At 37.6% G+C, this 21,617-nt stretch overlaps 1 protein-coding gene across 7 annotated transcripts in view; it reads right to left on the reverse strand.

Annotated features, from left to right (window-relative positions):
• Nucleotides 1-21,617, reverse strand: part of LOC309827046 (platelet glycoprotein 4) — an 85,995-nt gene that overhangs the window by 50,608 nt on the left and 13,770 nt on the right. The window contains exon 1 of one of the 7 annotated variants that reach the window (XM_082661528.1): nt 7,500-7,581. The exons of 4 other annotated variants lie outside the window; for them this stretch is intronic. The gene's annotated coding sequence lies outside the window, so the exon portion shown is untranslated. Of the gene's footprint in view, nt 1-29; nt 100-2,066; nt 2,445-7,499; nt 7,582-21,617 lie in introns of those variants that run through there. 2 more of the 7 variants (XM_082661535.1, XM_082661530.1) reach the window with 2 other exon arrangements.

Here is a 21,617-nt window from a genome sequence, read left to right on the forward strand (position 1 = left end):
AATAGAGCACACAATGAAAGTAAACTTACTGCATTAGTGATATAAAGTAAACTTCCCCATATGTCTCATAGAAGTCATGGTAGGAGCTGTGTGTAAAAGACAGATTAAAGAGAGAGCACCTCTGTATATGCGGATAGTCTCATGTGGGCTGGCCCAGATCAATATGTAAATTTCACAGGCCTTCTAAATATGTTGGCGGCACCTATCTTTACTTGAACTGTTTGCAAAACAGACTTAACTCTCTAAGGAGAGTGGGGAAAAGTCAACATTTAAGCAATACTATGAACTTTAAGGAAGTGTTAAGATCAGCATAGTTGTCAGGACAATTTGTCTTCATACATTAGAAAGGAAATTATTAGGGGGAAAAAACAGAAATCTTCAGGTAAAAGAATAACTAGACCTCAAAGCATGTTGTTATGAAATAATAAGAAAAAATCAATAATCAATTACAAAAATAAGCATTTAGCTAACCAAATACCAGAAAAAGGTTGAAAAAAATTATGTGAGCAATTAATTTATAATTTCACATGGCAGAAATATAAAATTCATTGAATTGAGGGTACAACAGAGTTTTGTGTTGAGAAATGTCATCTACACTATAAATAGTCCCTGAAGTGGGGTCTTAAAAAGGAAATCAATAAAATAATTTTAAGGGTTACAGAAATCAATTTACACATTCACATTAGCTGATGGCTTGATCAAGGTGATATGCTATAAAAGGCTAAGAAGCTTTCATTGTGATGAATGTATAAAACCAGAAAAGAAATCAGAGGGATAATGAGACTTAAAGTGATTTTGTTCCATGTAGTAAATAAACAGACATACTAACCATACTCTCTAGTCTGTCTTTTAAACAATTATATTGACATCTATGCCATCTGACAATCTGTTAAGTTCGGAGATACACAGCACTTGGGTGTCAAATTCCTGAAAGAGTTAAACTCACATACATGCATGCACAGGCACGCACACACACACACACACACACAGACACTTTTCCAGGGACATGGAAGCATACCTAATTAAATTCTTTTTTAAAGCTTAGAAATAAAATACTTTCTAAGAAGTATGTCACGTAACAGTAATTTATCTTAGAAATCACCACACGGGAAATGAGATATTTCTGATGCCTTTCTTTTTCTGTTTGTTTGCTTGAAAATGGAAAAGTTTGATCCTTCTGCCCTGACACTTTGAAGAAACATTTGGCACAAACCTTGCATTTGAGTGGCACAGCAGCTTCTGCTAGAAGCTTTAAAGAAATATTAAACAGCCTATCAAACCCTATAGTGAAATCAAATCATCATTTTCCAGGTTGGTTCTCAGTGGGCTTAAGGGAAGGATTTGCTTGTGGATAAGCCAGAGTTTTCTGTCTTCCAAGAAACCAAAGTGTTTGGTTTAGAGTTCTGCTTCTGAAATGAACTCCTTAGAAGAACTTGAAATAAATTCTTAAGATTTCCAAGAATCCATAAGGATTCAAAGTGGGAACATCCTGCTCTAAATGTATTTTTCAGTTTGAACAAAGTCTCGTGTAATAGTCTGTAAAAACAAAACAAAAACCTGTGTAACACACATACATACCCACATATAGAGTGTATGAGTGTGTGTGGCTATATATCTATCTAATATATCAAATAAAACTTCCAGAAGCAAATATTTTCCTGGAAATGTTATACATCATTTAAATTTCTTTCTATATATCTTATTTTCATGACTATATTCTATAAATCATAAACATTAAAATCCAAACAGAATAAAAGTGACAGACTACTATACTATCATGCATAAGGTAGATATCATAAAAATTCAGAATTCTAAAATATCAGAACCCTGCAACTGTTCTGCATGTTTCTCTGTGACAGCTGGTTATCTGCTTGAATGAAAGAAATGACAACTAGTCAGGGGTACAGTAAAACCTTCCCTTTAGTATCTGCACACTTAAACTTTGAATAATAGAGAAGTTCAATTTACCTATTAAACTTCATTTTAGCCCTAACGTTTTTAGTAGCACCATTAAAGTTTGTTTCACATTAGGGGGCACTGACAATGGACTTGATAAAGGAATTTACCTTATGGTTAAGTAGAAAGAAATCTTCTATTCTGAAGTAGGTTTAAATAACATCAGCCGTGTCTTTATGCAAGTGTCTGTCATCCTCATCGTTCTCGAACAAGCGACCAAGCACTCAAATCATGTTCATTCTCACCATCCCCTTTCAGATTCCGGAAAGTTGCTCTTCTCTTTTCTCCGGAGGTTGTGACTTAAGTAAACAGTAGCAGGTTATGGAATCTGAATTGCTAGGGAATGTCACCCTAAATGACTCTACTGGTCCTCCTAGTTTTGCACTGGCTGATTAGTACATTTATCCTCAGAGATTGCTAACACAACTGTTTTCCTGGCTTTCAGGGCCCAGGGCCCTCAGTTGTGGTATTTAGCAAGCAAACTGTCTTACTCCACATTGCTTCCTGTTCATGGGTAAAGATACAAATGTGAATCGAGATGTTTATGTTATCCAAGTGTGTTTCAGTGTACTCTGTAGTACACCTTTTGTTAAGGACACAGGGCTTTCCTGTTGAGAGTGAATACGCTGAGATCCTCATTGTTTTCCCAATCTGTGTGTACAAGGCTTGGGGCACCATCCTCCATGTAGTCCAAGGACTAAAAACATTTTCTGGACATGATCCAAGACTGCTGCAGGCCTGTTTTTCCTTTCATTTTCTACAACTCCTCAGGGAAAACTGGATAATCACAGTAGGTTGAAGAAATGAGGACTACAGTGATTAATATCTGGAGGTGAAATAAGCCCATAAAAACATGGAAACCATACCATTTCATGCAACTCAAAATTAAAAATCACTAAATATTTCCCATGTTATAAATAAGTCTGTCCCAAAATATTATTTTTATAAGTTTCAGTATAGACTTCTCTCCTCCACAAGATTCCAGTTTTCATTTTTCCTTCTTTTCTTCCTTGGTTTACGTTGCATTTATCTGTCCTAGTTGATTTTTATTTGACATCTCATTTTTATCTTTCTAATAGTTTTTCAAAATTAAATGTGGTTTTAGGTATGTAAGTTTGAAATTGCATCCAAATTAACTTACTGCAATTATACTTACAAAATCACAGCTATTCCTAAGTTTGCAGAAACCATGAATTCTTTTGTTCCTTCACTCTTTTTTTTTTCTTAAACATCTTTATTGGAGTACAATTGCTTTACAATTGTGTGTTGGCTTCTGCTTTATAACAAAGTGAATCAGTTATACATATACATAAGTTCCCATATCTCTTCCCTCTGCGTCTCCCTCCCTCCCACCCTCCCTATCCCACCCCTCTAGGTGGTCACAAAGCACTGAGCTGATCTCCCTGTGCTATGCGGCTGCTTCCCACTAGCTATCTAATTTACATTTGGTAGTGTATATATGTCCATGCCCCTCTCTCACTTTGTCACAGCTTACCCTTGCCCCTCCCCATATCCTCAAGTCCATTCTCTAGTAGGTCTGTATCTTTATTCCCGTCTTACCCTTAGGTTCTTCATGACCTTTTTAATTTTCTTTCTTAGATTCCATATATATGTGCTAGCATACGGTATTTGTTTTTGTCTTTCTGACTTACTTCAATCTGTATGACAGACTCTAGGTCCATCCACCTCATTACAAATAACTCAATTTCGTTTCTTTTTATGGCTGAGTAATATCCCATTGTATATATGTGCCACATATTCTTTATCCATTCATCTGTCGATGGACACTTAGGTTGCTTCCATCTCCTGGCTATTGTAAATAGAGCTGCAATGAACATTTTGGTACATGATTCTCTTTGAATTATGGTTTTCTCTGGGTATATGCCCAGTAGTGGGATTGCTGGATCATATGTAGTTCTACTTTTAGTTTTTTAAGGAACCTCCATACTGTTCTCCATAGTGGCTGTATCAATTTACATTCCCACCAACAGTGCAAGAGTGTTCCCTTTTCTCCACACCCTCTCCAGCACTTATTGTTTCTAGATTTTTTTGATGATGGCCATTCTGACCGGTGTGAGATGATTCCTTCACTCCTTTTATTGATACACTCACATTATCCACTTAATGGGTATTTCTGTTTTGAAAGACACCTACCTCCTGATGGCAGTTCAATACATAACCATGGGTTTCCAAATATTACCAAAAAATATTTTAGTTATAACTGAACCTTATTCTGCCACTTAACCTTTTAAGCTCATATTTATTTACCATCCTGTGTAGTAGAAAATATTTAAATTCTTCAAGCTATGAAACTAAAAAAAATAAAGATTAAACTAAATTTGTACTGTTTACTAAACTTTCTCTGGCTTATCTGCCATGTCATTTAGGTTAGGGAAAAAATGCTGTGGTGATTTGCCTTTTTAAGTCTTTTGGTGCCAATTAATTACAGGGAAAAACTTTTCTTTCTATAAAACATTCTATCATTGAAGATGTCACCTTTCAGGCAATCTTCCTCCAATCTTAGGTGAATAAAATTAAAATTGAAAATAGACAATATCTGTTTTTTGAAAAATTCCAACATGCATGTGTTAAGACATGTTTTAGGAGATTGGCTTCAATTTTTTAAAGATGAAACATAATGAATAAATATAACTAAATTCATCCATTTTGATTGACTAAGTCATAATCTCGATGGGACATTTCTACATGCTTAAGAATTTCCCAGAGGAAAGGAAGATAGTAATGTTTCTTCAAGAACTTATCCTCAGATCCTTAGTACATCCTGTGTAGTGAGAAGCAACTAGTGTTCCGGAAGCCACAAGCAGCTGACTTTGCTTTCAGAGATGCGCCTCAATACTGAGTACAGAAGGAAAGCTTCAAAAGCTACCTCCAGGGCTTCCCTGGTGGCGCAGTGGTTCAGAGTCCGCCTGCCGATGCAGGGGACACGGGTTCGTGCCCCGGTTCGGGAAGATCCCACATGCCGCGGAGCGGCTGGGCCCGTGAGCCATGGCTACTGGGCCTGCGCGTCCAGAGCCTGTGCTCCGCAACGGGAGAGGCCACAACAGTGAGAGGCCCGCGTACCGCAAAAAAAAAAAAAAAAAGATTCAGTAGCCCAAGTCAGGTATACAAGATGATGACTAAGTTTCCCTAACCTGAGGGTAAAATAAAATTGCAAAGTCACCTCTCTAGCAAGTCACAGTGACCACTTGCTGACTAGATCCATTCCAGGAAGGCCCCAGTAGAAACTGCCTGTGACCTCTACTGGTACTGTTGACTATAAGAGATGGGGGAGGATAGATTCTTCTTTCTCCACGACTGGGAAGACAACCACTCTGCCTTACAATCTTAATATAAGAAACTCCAAAACATATATAATAATATTCATTCTAAGTGCCTCTTCGGGTAAAAGTGGCCATCTATAATTTAACAGTCTTCCTGGGCATATATCTTCTTAAGAATAAAAGGTAGCCGCACATGAATTTGCCCTTTTAATATGGTGCTCTATTAAGATATTCCATCGTTGCACATATACAAGCATAGGTAAGTTGGAGGGTTTGGACAATTTCAAATATTTTTGAATGTCATCTTATCACTTAGTATTGTAGTTATTACTGACAAGATCATAGTAAAATTACAACACCTGACCAACTCCTTCCATTTTCTTTTAGACACAATTTCTTATCTAAAAGCTTGGGACAGGGTGCCTGAATGTCTATACCATCTCATATATTCTATTCCTTAAGAGAAGAGAAAAATGCACGTATAGCTTAAACTGGACAAGAACAAAGCAAAACTCAGAGCAAAGCAAGAGATTTTAGTATTGCAGGCACTGGTCTTGAGTCCTACACTGTTAGGCTAGATAACTTCACAGTGATTATATAGGTGTAATTACCAGTTAGAAGTCCGATGAAAAAGTGCAAGGCCACCGATGTCAACGCACTTTCAAAATGCTGGTTGGAGGATACGGAATTAACACTGATGACTCTGGTTGTGTTTGCCTTAAGTGCTGGGTCAGGTCACCGCTGTACATCAATCAGCCCCACCTCCAAGTATCCAAGAATGGCTGTGGAACTTTGATTGACCCTCCAGTGAGGCAGTGGGATTCCTAAACCAAAGTAAACCCTGCAGCCTATATTTGCCAAGCTCTCCAGCTTGAAAATAAGCTGCTCTTCCCCCTGGTTCTTTCCTTAAAAAAAGAAACAATTACTCTGTGACATTTAAAAGAACACAGAAGCAACTCCTTCTCCAGGGATATCCCTACTTATTTTCTCATAGCAATTCCCTTGACTCTTTTCATCCTTCGTCTTTGTTTAGGACATTACAGTCTTCCTAGGAACCACATAACAACATGCACACTGGTCTTTAGGATAAGAAACAAAGCATCAGGGAATATTCTAGTTTGTGGAAAGCTGGAGATGCTAGGAACGTTGGGCACGGTCTTGCAAAATGAGCAAGTTCAAGTTTATGATAGTTATGACATTCTTTTGCCATGTAAGATTAGCAATATTTGGTGAGTATGCTATTATATTTGCAACTCATTAGAATAAAGAAACTAAGACAAAAATAAAGATATTCTAAAAGCAAATCAAGCCATTACAGTATATGCTACATTAGACCAAAAAATGTATGATTTTCTCCATATCTCTTAAGGTAATAATTCTGTAAAGGTTAAAGTTGATGACATGCATCCTCATACACACACACACACACACACACACACACACACACACACACACACACACACACACACACACACACACACACACACATACTCAATGAATATTCATGATGTGGCCACTGTGTGCCTAGAATCCTGTCACAAAGAAGAAGAAAGCATGATCCCTACAGGAAGGTTTTCTGTAATGAACTTCAAATACTCGCATATAAAATGCAATGAGGGAGTACTGAATACTTTTAATCTACCATCTCGAAATGGGCAGCTACCCTAGTTGTGAATATTCATTCTAGAACTGTTTACTTAGTGTGTAATCAAAATCTGTAATTTAGTTATCTTTATCTCCTAAAATCTGGAAATTTTCATAATAAATGTAACAATGAGGTTTTTACTGCTGGAATTAATGGTCTCAAAGATTTACGAATTGGCTAGAAATATTACTGGCCTAAGTCTCTACCCTTACATTATAGGCTATAAAAACCCACTAAGCCCAGTTCAGAAATGGCCCATTGTCCAGCTCTTGATTTCAGGGCATTCCTGGTTGCCTGACTGGGACTGGATGGTTAGCTGAATTCTGTAGTTAGTAATGTTAAGTCTGTGCCTCTGAGGAATCTTCCATGCAAGAACTACTGGGATACTTAAAAGGACTGGGTGGGGACTTCACAGAGCACATGGAGCAGGTTGGGTTCCTGCTGGCTACTTAACTCCTTCCATCAGAAGCCAATTCTGAGAAGGTTTCTCTGTAGCTGTCTTTCGAAGAGATCTATAGCTCACCCTACTGTTGTTTATTGGAAGCTACCAATATTTACCAAGATAACCCAATAACAGCGTGTGCCCTAATTGGCTTGGATAGTTTAGCAACGCTTACCTTCAAGGAGGTCATAGTTTAGAGGTGTAGCTCAGACACAGAGGACAATTCTACATAAAGATTCCAGTGTAAACAGCCACAAGTCTCCAGGCTCACAGGACATTCACATTTACTCAGATATAAATAGCTGTGACTGTTAGTTCAAAGACCTTTTACCCACTTCCATGTATGACACATTTTTTCTCTCTCTCGTTTGTGACCTTTATGCTACAAAATGTGAAGGAATTTTAAGAATCATCTAGTCTTAATCACTTAGCAGATGAAGCTTCAGAGGTCTGGGGAAATGCTCTTTTTACACTGCCCTAGTGGCAGTTAAAAAAAAAGACTCCTCAGCTAGAATATTGATCTCTTTTTCTCCTTTTCACATATCTTGTCCCAGGATCTGGCCTGATATTTGCTAATGTATTACTTTAGTTTTTTTGTGTATGTCATTGTACTCTGTTCTTCTTCAGCAGTGTTAGTCAGTTTAATATTAATTTCCTGGATAATTGGAATAATTTACAACTCTTCGATTCCCACACACTGTACCCTGTTACTAGAGTGAAGTTAGTTTTTTTAAATTATTCTGGTTCCAATGCTCTTTTGGCTTTTTAAATTTTACTTTGTTTTAAATACGTTTTTAAAATTATTTAAATTAAATTATTAAATATAAAAGTAGAATACTATTTCTTCTCCCTTATAAGGACAACTTGAAAAGTTCTAAGAAAGGATAAGGGGGAGGACAAATATTTGTTAACATATTATCATGCTAAATGCTTCCATGTCATTATTTAAGTCTACAAAAAATTCTGTAGGGCTTCCTTGGTGGTGCAGTGGTTTAGAGTCCGCCTGCCAATGCAGGGGACACGGGTTCGTGCCCCGGTCCGGGAAGATCCCACATGCCGCGGAGCAGCTGGGCCCGTGAGCCGTGGCCGCTGGGCCTGCACATCTGGAGCCTGTGCTCCGCAACGGGAGAGGCCATAACAGTGAGAGGACCGCGTACAGCAAAAAAAAAAAAAAAAAATTCTATAATTAGGTATTGTTAACCACATTTTTACAGAGGGCATAACTGACAAAGAAAATTAGAAAAATTAGATAAATGCTAAGATTTCCAGGATTTGTATGAAATAGGTCACCTTGGGTTTATGTATCCAGGTGACAAGTAATATCAAAGATTAGTCAGAAGACATAAGGATGCATGATCATGTAAGGCATTTTCTTGCCCATATCTAAATCCTTACCTTGTGTCAATATAAATCTCCCAGCAAATGCATTGTGCTATGCTACTGTGATGTTTCAGAATTATTTTCATTTTTTTCATATGCAGATTATAGTTAAAATAACTCATTTGTTCACAAAATTACTCAATTTAATAAACTATTCCTCCTTGTACTAGATATTTCTGGGTCCAGAAATTATGAAAATAAAATAAATAAAACTCTAGCTTCATGGAATGACAGATAGACATATAGAAAAATTATTATAAAATCAAACAACAGATGGTCTAATGGAAGGTTTATGGTACAGTGGAAAACCTACAGAGCGGGGAGGTTTTAGAAGGAGAGATGACAAACTTCTCAGAGAACCTGATATTCCAGCTTCTTCCTCAAGCATGAGTCAGAGAACAATTAACCATGTATTGGTTAACACAGAGAACACACTGGCTAACATAAAGGCAGAGAATATTTCTCCATCTTTTGAAGGATACAGGAGTTTCTACCAGAAGCCAGTGACTTCAAGGAAGAAAATGTGAAAAGTTGCTGTGGCAACATCAAAATATATAAGATTAGAGGAAATTCAATGCAAATGAATTGAGTGTCTGCTATGTCCAGGCACTGTTAGGGAAAAAAATGTAGTTTCACCTTAAAATTTAAAAGAAATTTGTATTAAACTACCAAAAGTTATAATCTTTTATTGCATAAAAACAGTACAAGTAAGAACTAAAAATTCTGCTTCAAAGCACAAAAATTTTACCGCATACGGAAAAAAGAAGAAAACGATACTGGATGCATTTTACAAGCATCTTTGTTATGTTACTATCTGGTGCCTATATAGATAAAGAAAGGCTCATTTAAATTTAGAAAATGAAAGCAAATATGTTGACTGTTATAAAAAAAACCTACCAGTTTAATTTGAAAATGATGGAGATTAAAAGTAAAGGTGTATACATAACTTTGGAAGCACTTCAATGATTTTTAAATTGAAAACTAGTCAGACTAAATGTATCAATGGTAAGTGTTTAAGGTAGTTACAGATTTCTTTGCTGTATTAAGTAATGTAAATTTTAAAAAAGATCTTAGTATGTCTCTATGTCTCTTATTATAGATAAAACTTATCACCTTACTATGAATGTTAGGGATTAGAGAAAGCAAACATTCATACTCAGGGCTAAGGAAATAAGAAACCTGAGGTTGTATAAATACTAATTCACAATAAGATAGAAAATTAATAATGCATTCTTATTTAAAAAAAAATAAACCTGGGGGAAATTTATTTCCATTTGAAAGCACAGAGGAAAAATATTTTAAAATAAAAATTTCTTGCTTCTTCTATTTTTCACCATAAAACTTTCTGAAAATATGTAGAGCCTAGATTGTAGCACTATGTCATGGAAGTTGGCTATTTAGAAGTACTGCTTTTCCTCTAATCTCCTTTATTCCCCTCACTTTAAAAGTTTTTTCACAATCTCAGATCACTCATTTTAAAATGGGCTCTACAGGTACCACCCAATTATAATGCTTTCTGATTATATTCACTTCCAAACTCTACTAACCTTACCAGACTCAGAGGCAACATGAGGACAGCACACTCTCTCCATGTGTAACCCTCTCTCTGGCATCTGTTAGGCAGTTTGTCCTGGAGTCTCTCCCTCTTCTCTATTGCTCAACTGGATTAAGTAAGAAGCAGCAGAGGTTTGCTCTTGCCTATCTAATAGGTAACTCCCAGAGTCCCTGGGGGCAGGGAGTGGACTCTTCTTGCCTTGAAATTCACTGAGCTTCAATGTCTAAACTCACAAATCAATGTTCAGGTACATGGGCAACCTCGTAGACTGAGACAACAGGTCAAATAATTATTTAAGTCTAACTGTAAATACAACCTAAATGGTATCTTGTGTCATTTCCTCCTTTAGGCTAAGTGTAACCAAAGCTATTTCTGGCGAGTACTTTTAAAAGTCATTGAACTTATCTCCAGAATCTGTCTGGAGGGCAGTTGACACACTTGTTGCGTGTTGACTGACTTTTAAAATAACCACATCACCATTTTTATTCCTTGGAATATCACTTGGCATTTAATGTGTGAAATGATAATCTTATTAGAAGCTCATTTTTTGAAAAACCCAAATTATGTCATGTTATACATACGGCTGACACTGAGGGTGCTTACCATAGGCCAGACGCCATTCTAAGGACTCTATATGGATTATCTAAATTAATCTTCATAAAAATGACTTGAAATAAGAATTACTGTTTTGCTAATATTACAACTGGCAAAAATACTAAAGCACTGAGAGGCAAAAGGACTGAGAGGTTAAGTAAACTGCTCAAGGTCAAAGAGTGCTGAGCTACTATGGTTGCATCAATTAGGATGCTTTTGTCTGCAAGTAACATAATACTCCAATAAAGTAGATCAGAACATAGTGGGAACTACTCTACTTGTCAAGTAATAAATATTAGGAAATAATTATCAGCTTCCAAAATGCTAGCTTTTCTCCAAAGCAGCCATTTTACAATATTGGGCTGTCATACCATCTTGATAATACAGTTATTCGCTCAAATTGCACATACATGTGTATGTATATGCAACCAATGCTAAACAAAGACCGTAGAAATGCCACCACCTCTCCTGTCACCTAGAGGGGTATATTTCTTTAAAGGGAGAAAAAAATTACATGTTAAGTTTTCAAAATCAAATCAAAGTTCAAAACAAAAATCAAGTCGAAGTTTCCATCACTCCCAGAAAACAGAATTGTCTATCCTGACAAAGGGAATGTGAAATATAAAATTAACTAATCTAAAACAAAGAAAAGTTATCATGGTTACCTGATAAACCATGAAAACCCATGGAAGGGTTTTCCATTTGTTTTGGCAAGAAAGAAACTTTGGGGATGGCTGTATATTACTGAAATGGAAATGAGTGTTATAGTCATATAGACTCAGGTCTGCAAAAATGAAATTTCATTTTACCTCAAGCCTCCATTCTGCCTGATCCAGCATAATTTAGTCACTTTTAAGAAACTTTTCATTTTTGATATTTCTCAGTCATTTCAAGTTTAAAACTGTGTTATATTTTTCTCAATAGGTGCTATTTTCAGAGGAGGAGATGAGAACACAGAGCATGTCCTCTCTAAATTTGTGGCTATAACTTTCCCTCATCCTGGCCTTGAGCACTTTGCAGGTGATGGCTCTCTTTTTCTCAGCTGACTTGCACAAACGTCAAGGGTCTTAAGCTCAGTGTTGGGGTCCCAGGGGCTCCATAACACATAACTGCCTACACACCACACACAGCCCAGGATACTCCACTGCTCTGGTGCCATGACTGATGCAGTGTTTTCTGAGGCTTCTCTCTGAGCGACACTTCCACTCTGAGATCCTCACACTTGTGGGGTGAAAGGGGAGAAAGAACTTGCCTTCAGGAGTGAGTCTGCAGCGGGGCAGATCACAGCAGCTCTCTGGGATTTATTCACATCTAGGCTCCCACGTTCTCACTTCTATCCAAGCTTATGGCCATTTTATCTTTTTTAGGACAGTGTTGGAAAACAGCGGTTTCAAGTTGACCATAACTATTTTCCAAGTCTTTATTAAAACCGAATAGTAACATAATGTCAGTTCCTTGTCTCCACTAAAAGTCCTCCCTCAATTTGCTGCTTTATATCTTGCAGTTAAAAAAGAGAATGAAGTGGGAGGAACAAAACTATATGGATTAATACCTCACAATATCATTTTATCGTAGTATAATAATATTAAAAAATAACTACACTGATTGGGTGGAAGATGGGAAGCATGTATATGGATGTGGTGGGTGGTGTGGTATTGTGTGTGATAACTATAAAAGTTAGATCCTTCTCTTCCACAGGAGGAAATTGTGTAAAGCAAAGCAATTTGTTTTTTTAAATCAAGGAGTAACACTTTAAGTATGTTATCTAGAAATAGTTCAGTGTCCTCCTTGGAAAAAAACATGGGGAATGGGAGACGGTGGGAAAAATAGGGCAATTGTCTTTTTATTTTTCTTCAAGCTTTGAAATACTATTTGACCGTTTTTTTTTTAATAGCAAACGTTCATTTGACAACCACATACATTTTTGAACAAATTATATTTGAACTGAGCCACGCTTACCAATCCTTTACTTTTTTTCCTATCTTGTGACTCTTATCTTCACTCTCTTGGCTTTGCTGTGGCTTCTTCATTTTCCTAAGAATTTCCCTGGAAACCTATGTTCTCAGGATACAGCTTTATTTTCTACTTTACTGAAAAGTTTGAGGCCATCTACTGTGTATCTCTTAACATCTCTCTAAAACACAGTACCTCCTTCACCCAGAAACTATAATCCCTCACCTGGAATCCTGAGCTCTTGTGAAGGTATTTTTGTGCATGGATAGTTCTTTAAATTCATGTTTCTGGTAGGGGATGGGTGTCGAAATTCCTGTAACGGCCATTTTGCTTACATCATTTCTGTTTAGTCTAAAAATGTTATTGAAGTCTTCACAAACAGTTGCTATATAATTCTATAATCAGAAAGTCAACACCAAAAACGCAATTCTTTCTTTGGAATTTGGCCAAGATATTATTGCCAGTTGCTTACTAGCTCCCAGTCACCGGCCCTGTAAATCTAGAACACTTTCTCCTGTTGAAATTATGTTCATTTGTCAATAATTAAAAAAAAAAAAGTACTTGGGAAACTTTAGTGTAATAGTATATACACAAAAGGAAGGAAATGGAAACACAGATTCACATAATAAATAATCAAATAAACCTAGCATTGGAAGATTCTTTATAGATCATCTGGAACAACTGCTTCATTTTAGCTAAGAGGCAGAGATAAGATGTTAGAAATTACTTTTTCAGTGTCACAGATAGTAAGAGAACAGAGACCAAGTTAATGTCTCCCAATTCTGAACGCTGAAAGGGGTATTAAAAATAATTAAATGATTTACTTTTCTGATGAGGAAACAAGAGTGTTCCTAATTGTTCATATATAGTTTGATTTAAAATCTTAACCATAAGATAATTTTGTAGCCATTTTACAGATGGGAAATCTGAGACACTGAGAGGTTACATAATTGATTCAAGGTCACAAAACTAATATGTGGTAGCTAACACTTGAACTCAAGTCTATCCAATGCCATGTAACCTCTAGTTTTTACATTTGGGAACTACTATCAGGAAAAACCACTGACGCTTCCTCACTAAGCCTTCATGGGAGAAATTATAAAAAGTAGAAGTAAACAGAATTCCAAGCTTTGGGTTAAAACAAAGGAAAGGTGTTCAGGAACTAATTTATTCATCTGAACACTTACTGACCATCAACTATATATAGACTTTGAACTTGGCACTGGGACACTAAGATGAATAACATAGGGTCTTTAATAGATTGTGGTTTTGTTGAGAGAAGTTAGACTATAAAATAATGGAAGGGCTTCAGTGACAAAAGACATTTTCTAATCACACAGGAGGGAGAAAGGTCAGTACAAGCAGAAAGAACAGCATGCCTAAATTCAGAGGCGGGAGGGAATGACATATTTGGAAAATCATAAACCTTGATTTTTAGGGCAATAGCAAAAAGTGAGACAAATGGCTGAAGACCAGATGTTGAAGCTCCTTGTATAATATTCCAAGGAGCTTGAACTTTATTCTGGGAGCAGAACAGAATCGTTAAGTAATTGTAATTAGGGAAAGGGACAGGATAAGTGTTTTCACTTTTAAAGGGTCCAATTAAAAGCAGTAAATTGGGATGAGAATCTACATAGAAGACTAATAAAATAATACTGGAAAGACATATAGCCCTGAACTAAGACTTGTGTTCAGTCTAATGAAGAGAAGGTGTCCACCTTCAGAGTTTGGATTAGTGGGAAAATGGGCGCAGTTTATGGCAGCAGCCGTTGGAAAGAGGGCTGTAAAAATAAAAAGCAAGCCCTTACAGCCATCATCATGAGTGGGAGAAATGCGCTTGCTAAGGGTTTTTGCTTTTTTTTCGATGGCACTCTGGAGCATAACAGCAGGGGTACAAAGAGGCGAAGTAATGAAAACTGGCTAAAAACTGAAGTAACAGTCCTGGTACAAGCAGAGACAATACACTAAAGATCAAAGGAACTGAGGGACTTAGCACTTCTCTTATACTGGCTCTGGTTGAAGCGACAAACATAGTATCTGCTCTACAAACAGCAGACCAGATAACAAGAGCAAGCACAGACTTCAGTTGACATTAAGAAGTATTTAATGTCCTAATTTCTCAATTTCCCCACTTCACATTCCAGGCTGAGGTTTGTGGAATTAGGGTCGTGTTCGACATCTTTTCCCGAGTTGGGGGAAATATGTAGGGGGTGAGGAACAAAGGTCAGGAGATGGAGAGCTCTGATGCAAACGGCCACGGAACAGTAAGCAGGAGACATCGATCATTTGATTTACTTAGTCTAGGGTCAATAACTGGTCCTTGTCAGGAAGAAGATAAAATGATTATATGAAACTCCTTTTTGTTGAACATATTTATAATTTATCTTGTTTGGCCAGTAGGTGTGTAAAATGTAAATGCATTATGGCAGTTCAAAAAGGATAGGATGAGAGAGAAAGAGAATCTAAGCCTAAAGACAGTCAGAAAGAAAGGAGACTCTCCAAGAAATCATCTGGGTGGTTTTCGCAGATGAAAACAATTGCCACTGTTTGCCTCCAAGCCTGATATGCTCCGAGCAGCAAGGATTATATGTAAGCAACAAAGAGAAAGCTGCCATTTTATTCTGGCTTAAGCCGTACGATGACTATTTTGAGAATATCTGTGATGTGTAAAGAACTTGCAGAAGCACACCATGTGCAGGAATATTTCAGGTAAGAAAACTGACTGACTCTAATCCTTTTGTTTTCATTTCAAATAAGTGCCTACTGCTGAAACGGGTACACAAAATACTCCTTTTGACAAAAAGCAGTAATAAATGTTCATCTGCAGCAAACTTCCAGACAGTAATATTAAAGAATATACATATCCAAAAGCACATTATACAAATCTGACCGCACATAAAATCGACTCCAAGAATAATAAGTTCCCAAGTAACCAATGGATATTTATTGGCATTATTCCCCTTTATTACTGTTAACAAAGAATTAAATCAGTTATCAGGATTCGGATGTAATCTAATTATTGAACCATTTAGATTTAAGGATCCAAAGTGCTGCCATTGGTTGTACAAGGCTTGAATAAACCCACCTCTAGGCCCATGACAGGCATCTGTAATCTTTAAAATGATTTAAACCTTGTTGTTTAATTGAAAGTTAAAATGTTTAACTGGAGCTTTAACTTCTCAATTTCAGTTTCCCGTTCAGTAAATTATTATTTCTGGCTCCGTAAAATGTAGCTACATGTTTTACTCGAAAACAGGAAAGATGAAATAGAATCATACAAAAGAGTAAACCGTAAGGAGAAAGTGAAAAATGAGCATCTTTCTTTGTTTAGATCATATCTTCAAGGGTAACTAAAGGGCAAAGTCCATGAAGTTCAATCAAGACATCTTCTCCTTATTAACAAGATAATATGATAAATAACGCAGAGCTGGAAAATAAATAGCTATTTCTTCTGTACTGCCTTAATTCTATTTTAAAACCAATCAAAAAAACTCGAAGATGAAGAAACTTAATTTTACTTATGGGACTGTAACCTCGAATTGATTATATAGCTCATGTTTAAAGAGCATATATGTGTAAGTCAAAGAAAGTGTTATATTTAACAATATTCTAAATACCTTAAATATTACATTATGGAAAGATGTTTTCTCATGCATGACTAAGCCTAGTTTATACAGACTCATCTCACCTCCTCCCCTCCTCAGAGCCCCACAGCACTGCCTCTACAGACCTATGACAAGTTACAAAGCAAATTATCAGCACAGGACATTTGTCAATGGTTCTACCTATTTTAAATCCACACATTACTTAAATATTGAATATTACTCAGTCATGAACTTGAATCACTCACAAGATGTTCTTTTCTTTAAGCAAAACTTATGGTAATGATAGTCTATTATGTAAGAGAAAAAGTAAGATTATCGCATTTATTTTAGGAGGCATCTAGAATGTCTAAGTAGAAAGTTTTTTAACCACATTTACATTAGTTTAACTTAGATGTATATTTCTGGAGATATGTTGATTTATGATCATTCCCAGCTCCAAGATTCTACAGTTTCTGATTATTAAGCTCTTTCTCTCTGTAGTAAGTGGAAAGGCCCTCTAATTTCTTCACGAGTAACTTTCACTAAATAAAATTAAGATTTTATTCCATCTATTTCCTATCTGCCAATGGTATATATTTTCAGTTATATAACAAATCAGTGTTTATGGTATAAGTATGAAAAAATTAATCAATTCCCTAAGCAATTTGTATACTTTTATTATACCCAGATTAATCTTCTCTTGTGGTTCTTATTGGTCACCATCGTACTGCTAGCATAAGGGAATGAAATTTTGTATTAAAATACCCAATGTGTTGAGGATACCGTAGCACTTACGGAGGAAATTACAAAGAAACTGTATGAAAATCTTATTGCCAAAGTAGTGGAAAGTGGATTTCATGGAAGTAGGTTTAATTACTGAAGTAGCAAAAAATTTTATCATGAGATAGAGAAAACAGCCCCTGACATCCAGGACCTGGCCTGGTGTTATCTGTTAGGTCTTGTTGTTTCTGGACACTGGCCTGGCACTCACAGCCTGGCCTTGGTATCCTCTTGTTGAACGTAAACAATTTCACAGAACATCGACGCTAGATGAGGGCACTCTATGATCATGAAGAATCAAGACAAAAACAAGACACTCTGTAATTGTGTCTGAATACAGACCAATCATGAACACTGTCTAAGCCACAGACACCACATGTCCCCCTTTCCTAACTAATATGGGTCACCGCTGCTTCATCACCCAGCCAGTCTCCTCTTTCCTCTTCCTAGATAAGACTTATCAAGGCACCACATTGTAAAAATCACCCTGCTTCCTAACGACATTCAATTCAGAGCAATGCTCTACTTCCTTAAACCCTCTCCCCAAATCACTCAACCGAAGTTCAAATTCTATAAGACATCCTTTCTAAACACCTCAGACCAAGTCACCATTGGTTCCATACGGTATACACTTCTCCCTCTTTGCAATAAGTAATGAATTCAACTTTTTCAACTCTAGGCATCTTTCTGGCAGTCCCTGGCTGAAAGGCATGTACAGTAATAAGGCAGCTAAAAAGCTTGACTCCTCATGCCAGCGTTATCAGGAGGCTCTGACATATTTGGTAGCATAATTGCCTAGAATTTTGGAACAGAGTAAATAGAACTTCAAAGAAGGAAAATTAGAAGATGAGATAGTGATGAGGAACGGGAGAGATTATTATGGGGTTTGCAAAATGACACTGGACAAAGATTTTGAGGTAAAAGTAGCAGTTTCAAGTACGGAGTAGAAGATCCTGCTGAGATGAGGACCACGGGCCAGGGCACAGGGAAGGGCAGGTCATCAGCCGAAGGACCACGAAACATCAAAGAGCTTTATAACCCTGTTTCAAAAGTATCAATAGGGCTTCCCTGGTGGCGCAGTGGTTGAGGGTCCGCCTGCCGATGCAGGGGACACGGGTTTGTGACCCGGTCCGGGAGGATCCCACATGCCGCGGAGCGGCTGGGCCCATGAGCCATGGCCACTGAACCTGCGCATCTGGAGCCTGTGCTCTGCAACAAGAGGGGCCGCGATAGTGAGAGGCCCGTGCACCGTGATGAAGAGTGGCCCCCGCTTGCCGCAACTAGAGAAAGCCCTCGCACAGAAACAAAGACCCAACACAGCCATAAATAAATAAATAAACAAAACAAAAAAACACTTGATATTTAAAAAAATTTTTTTTAGGTAATCAGTGAGGTGGGGAGAACAGGGTACAAATGTAGATTAGGAAAACAATAAGAGTAATGATGACAATGATGATGAAGATAATTATAACAACAATGAGTTTCTTACAAGCAGGCACTATGAGTACTGAGTTAAGCACTGTTGGGCTTCACCCCGCAGGCCTGCAAGCCCTGTGCTTGTCCAGCCTCAAGACTAGAGAAACAGCCTGGAGTCAGTGACAGAGACATCAGTGGTTCAGCGGATGAGGGATCTTTTTTTTTTTTTTTTTAACATCTTTATTGGAGTATAATTGCTTTACAATGGTATGTTAGTTTCAACTTCACAACAAAATGAATCAGTTATATATATATACATATATTCCCATATCTCTTCCCGCTTGCGTCTCCCTCCCTCCCACCCTCCCTATCCCACCCCTCCAGGCGGTCACAAAGCACCGAGCTGATCTCCCTGTGCTATGCGGCTGCTTGGATGAGGGATCTTACATGTGTGAAGCAAGGTCCTGGAGTGACAGTGCGGCAGACAATGAGCAGGACACACAGCAGTCTTTGCTGGGTGCGGGGGGAGGGGGGGGTGGCACGGGAGGAAGCTTACCAGTTGACATCAGGTTGGGTCACTGGTTACCATGGAAACCAGCAGAGGAGCACATCCTTCACTTCCCCCTTTGATAAGCTATCTTGGTGGAGATGTTCTGATCCACAGATTAGAACAATCACTAGCTGGGGCCTGGGACAAGTTTGTAGGCGTTTATTGATTAGACTCAATGATTAACAGGGAAGGTCAGTCATGTGAGTAGGATGTAGGTGGGCAGGGACTGGTTGAGCAGTGGATGTACAGAGAGCAAGAGAACAGCCATCTTGCGTGGCCTGATCATACAAGCATTCTTGGTTATTCTCATGCACACCAATTTTTTGAGATCTACTGTGCCAAAATCTAATCTGATTTAAACAACTGTTAAAACTGAGCTGAGTGCCATGAGATACTACTTCTGACTCTCTAGTTTCCAGCACTCACTTGCTAGTCCTTATTTTCCCAGAGAAGGAAGAATTTAGACTCGGAACTCGCCTTACCCATCATAGTACATGTCCTTCCCTAATCTTACCTTGCCCTCAACCTCTCGCCTACATGGCAAGCACCTGCCAGGCAGTCACGCCTGCAACCTGAACCAACTTCTGATCTGGCTCCCTTCACAGCCAGATCACAACCCAGAAGAGAAGCAAACTCTGTCTGCAGTCTTTCTGCAATGATCTTTACTGGTTCTCATATTGGATCGTTTCCCCTATCAAACTCTTTTGCATTTTTGAAAATTTCAGATTACTTTTGAAGCTACTTTCCTAGAACAGTTTGAATCATTAACTTTGCTTTTCATTTATTTATGCTTTTATTCCTCCAATGACACTCGCACATGTGTCATTAACCTGTTGCCCTTGCAAGAGTAAAATAAAATAAATTCCTTAAGCATTCTTAGCCTGGACTTTTAATTGGGATAAAAATGAGAGAATCAAAACAACAAAAACCTGATATATTTTCCTGCAAGTAGCTCACAGCATGCCTAGGAAGACAGATTTGTAAACAGACAATTATAATACATTGTGACACCTACACGCAGGTGGGGAGAAGAACGGTGGGTCATGGAAGGATGTGAAAGGACAGCAAAGGGATCAAAGGCATACCCCCAAAATACAGATGCATAAGAAAACATAAAACTACGGAAATATAAATAGTTTGGTATGGCTTTGGTTCAATGTGCGAATTTTAGAAAAGACAAGAAAGGACATTGGAGAGGTGGGCAGAAATGACATCATGAAACCCTAACACGCATAATATACCACTGAGGGTTGTGCTTGAACACCTAGGAATTCATTCTCTCAGGAATTTCTCTTGAAAGCAATATAGAATCACTCAGGCATTTTAGGGAAGGAGTATATGGTAAAATTTGGATTTAGAAAGATGGCTGTGGTGTAACATGGAGAAGAGATTGGAGCTAAGGCATGAGAAAGTCTTTTGAAATAATCTAGGTAGGAAATGATATGGTCTGAATTCATGCAGTGGTTGAGGAAGAAGACATTGGGAAAGATTTCAGAGATATTTAGTAGAGATGAGGAGATATTTAGAAGGTAGCATGAACAGCTAAGCTTTGGTGATTTACACTGCCTGTAGCAAAGAACAAATACTATACATACTGTGGTTTCCCAACAAGTAAGAAGTAGAGAAATCAAAATCTATTCATTGCCTGTTAGCAAATCTTAATGACCTAGGTAGAGAGGTAAAAAATCAAAAATGGATTCTAGGTTTCAGGCTTGGAGTAACAAGATAAAAGGAAAGAATGGAGAGGAAATAAGAGATTTGGGTGGTGGGAGAGGATAGTTCTATCTAGCATTTTCACAAACTAGCTGCAGGACCCTGGGCCAGTATCTTAATCTCTGTGAGTCTGTTTACTCAGTCTTATGTGAGGGTAACACTGCCTATTTAAAATTATTGTGAGAATTAAATAATAATAGTTAACCCTTCTATAGCACTTGTGCAAGGCACTTGTGTATTTTACGTATAGTCACTTGTTTATTTTGAACTACTGAGCCATGAAGACGGTACTTTTATTATTCTTACTTAACAGACAAGGAAGCAGAGACACAAAGAGGTTTACTATTTCGCCCAAGGTCACACAGCTGGTAAGTGGCAGATCCCAAGTTTCAAACCTTTTCAATCTAGCTGCGAGTGCATCTCAACCAATAATTTACACTGCCTCTCATTAAATACTAGGCATTTTGCATAATTATTATCAGAGTGCCCTGAGCCCACCAGCAGGTTATAATTAGCTCATATAATTTAATCCATCCTATTTGTTTAAAAGTATTTGCACAGTACATGCACGTGCACATATTTTACTGAACATTATAAGAGATTCAAGCAGAGGAAGAAACACACCACTCTTGGGTTTGTTTACAATTTAATTTTGAGCATAAAATGCACATCATGAATCAGAACAGAGTAACAAGGTTATGTGTTGAAAGAGGTTACATACTTTCAGCTCAAGAGTAGGACATCCATGTCTACAAACTTGACCAGCAG

Source organism: Grampus griseus (assembly GCF_964374135.1).
Source record: "Grampus griseus genome assembly, chromosome: 9".
Taxonomy (NCBI): Eukaryota; Metazoa; Chordata; class Mammalia; order Artiodactyla; family Delphinidae; genus Grampus; species Grampus griseus.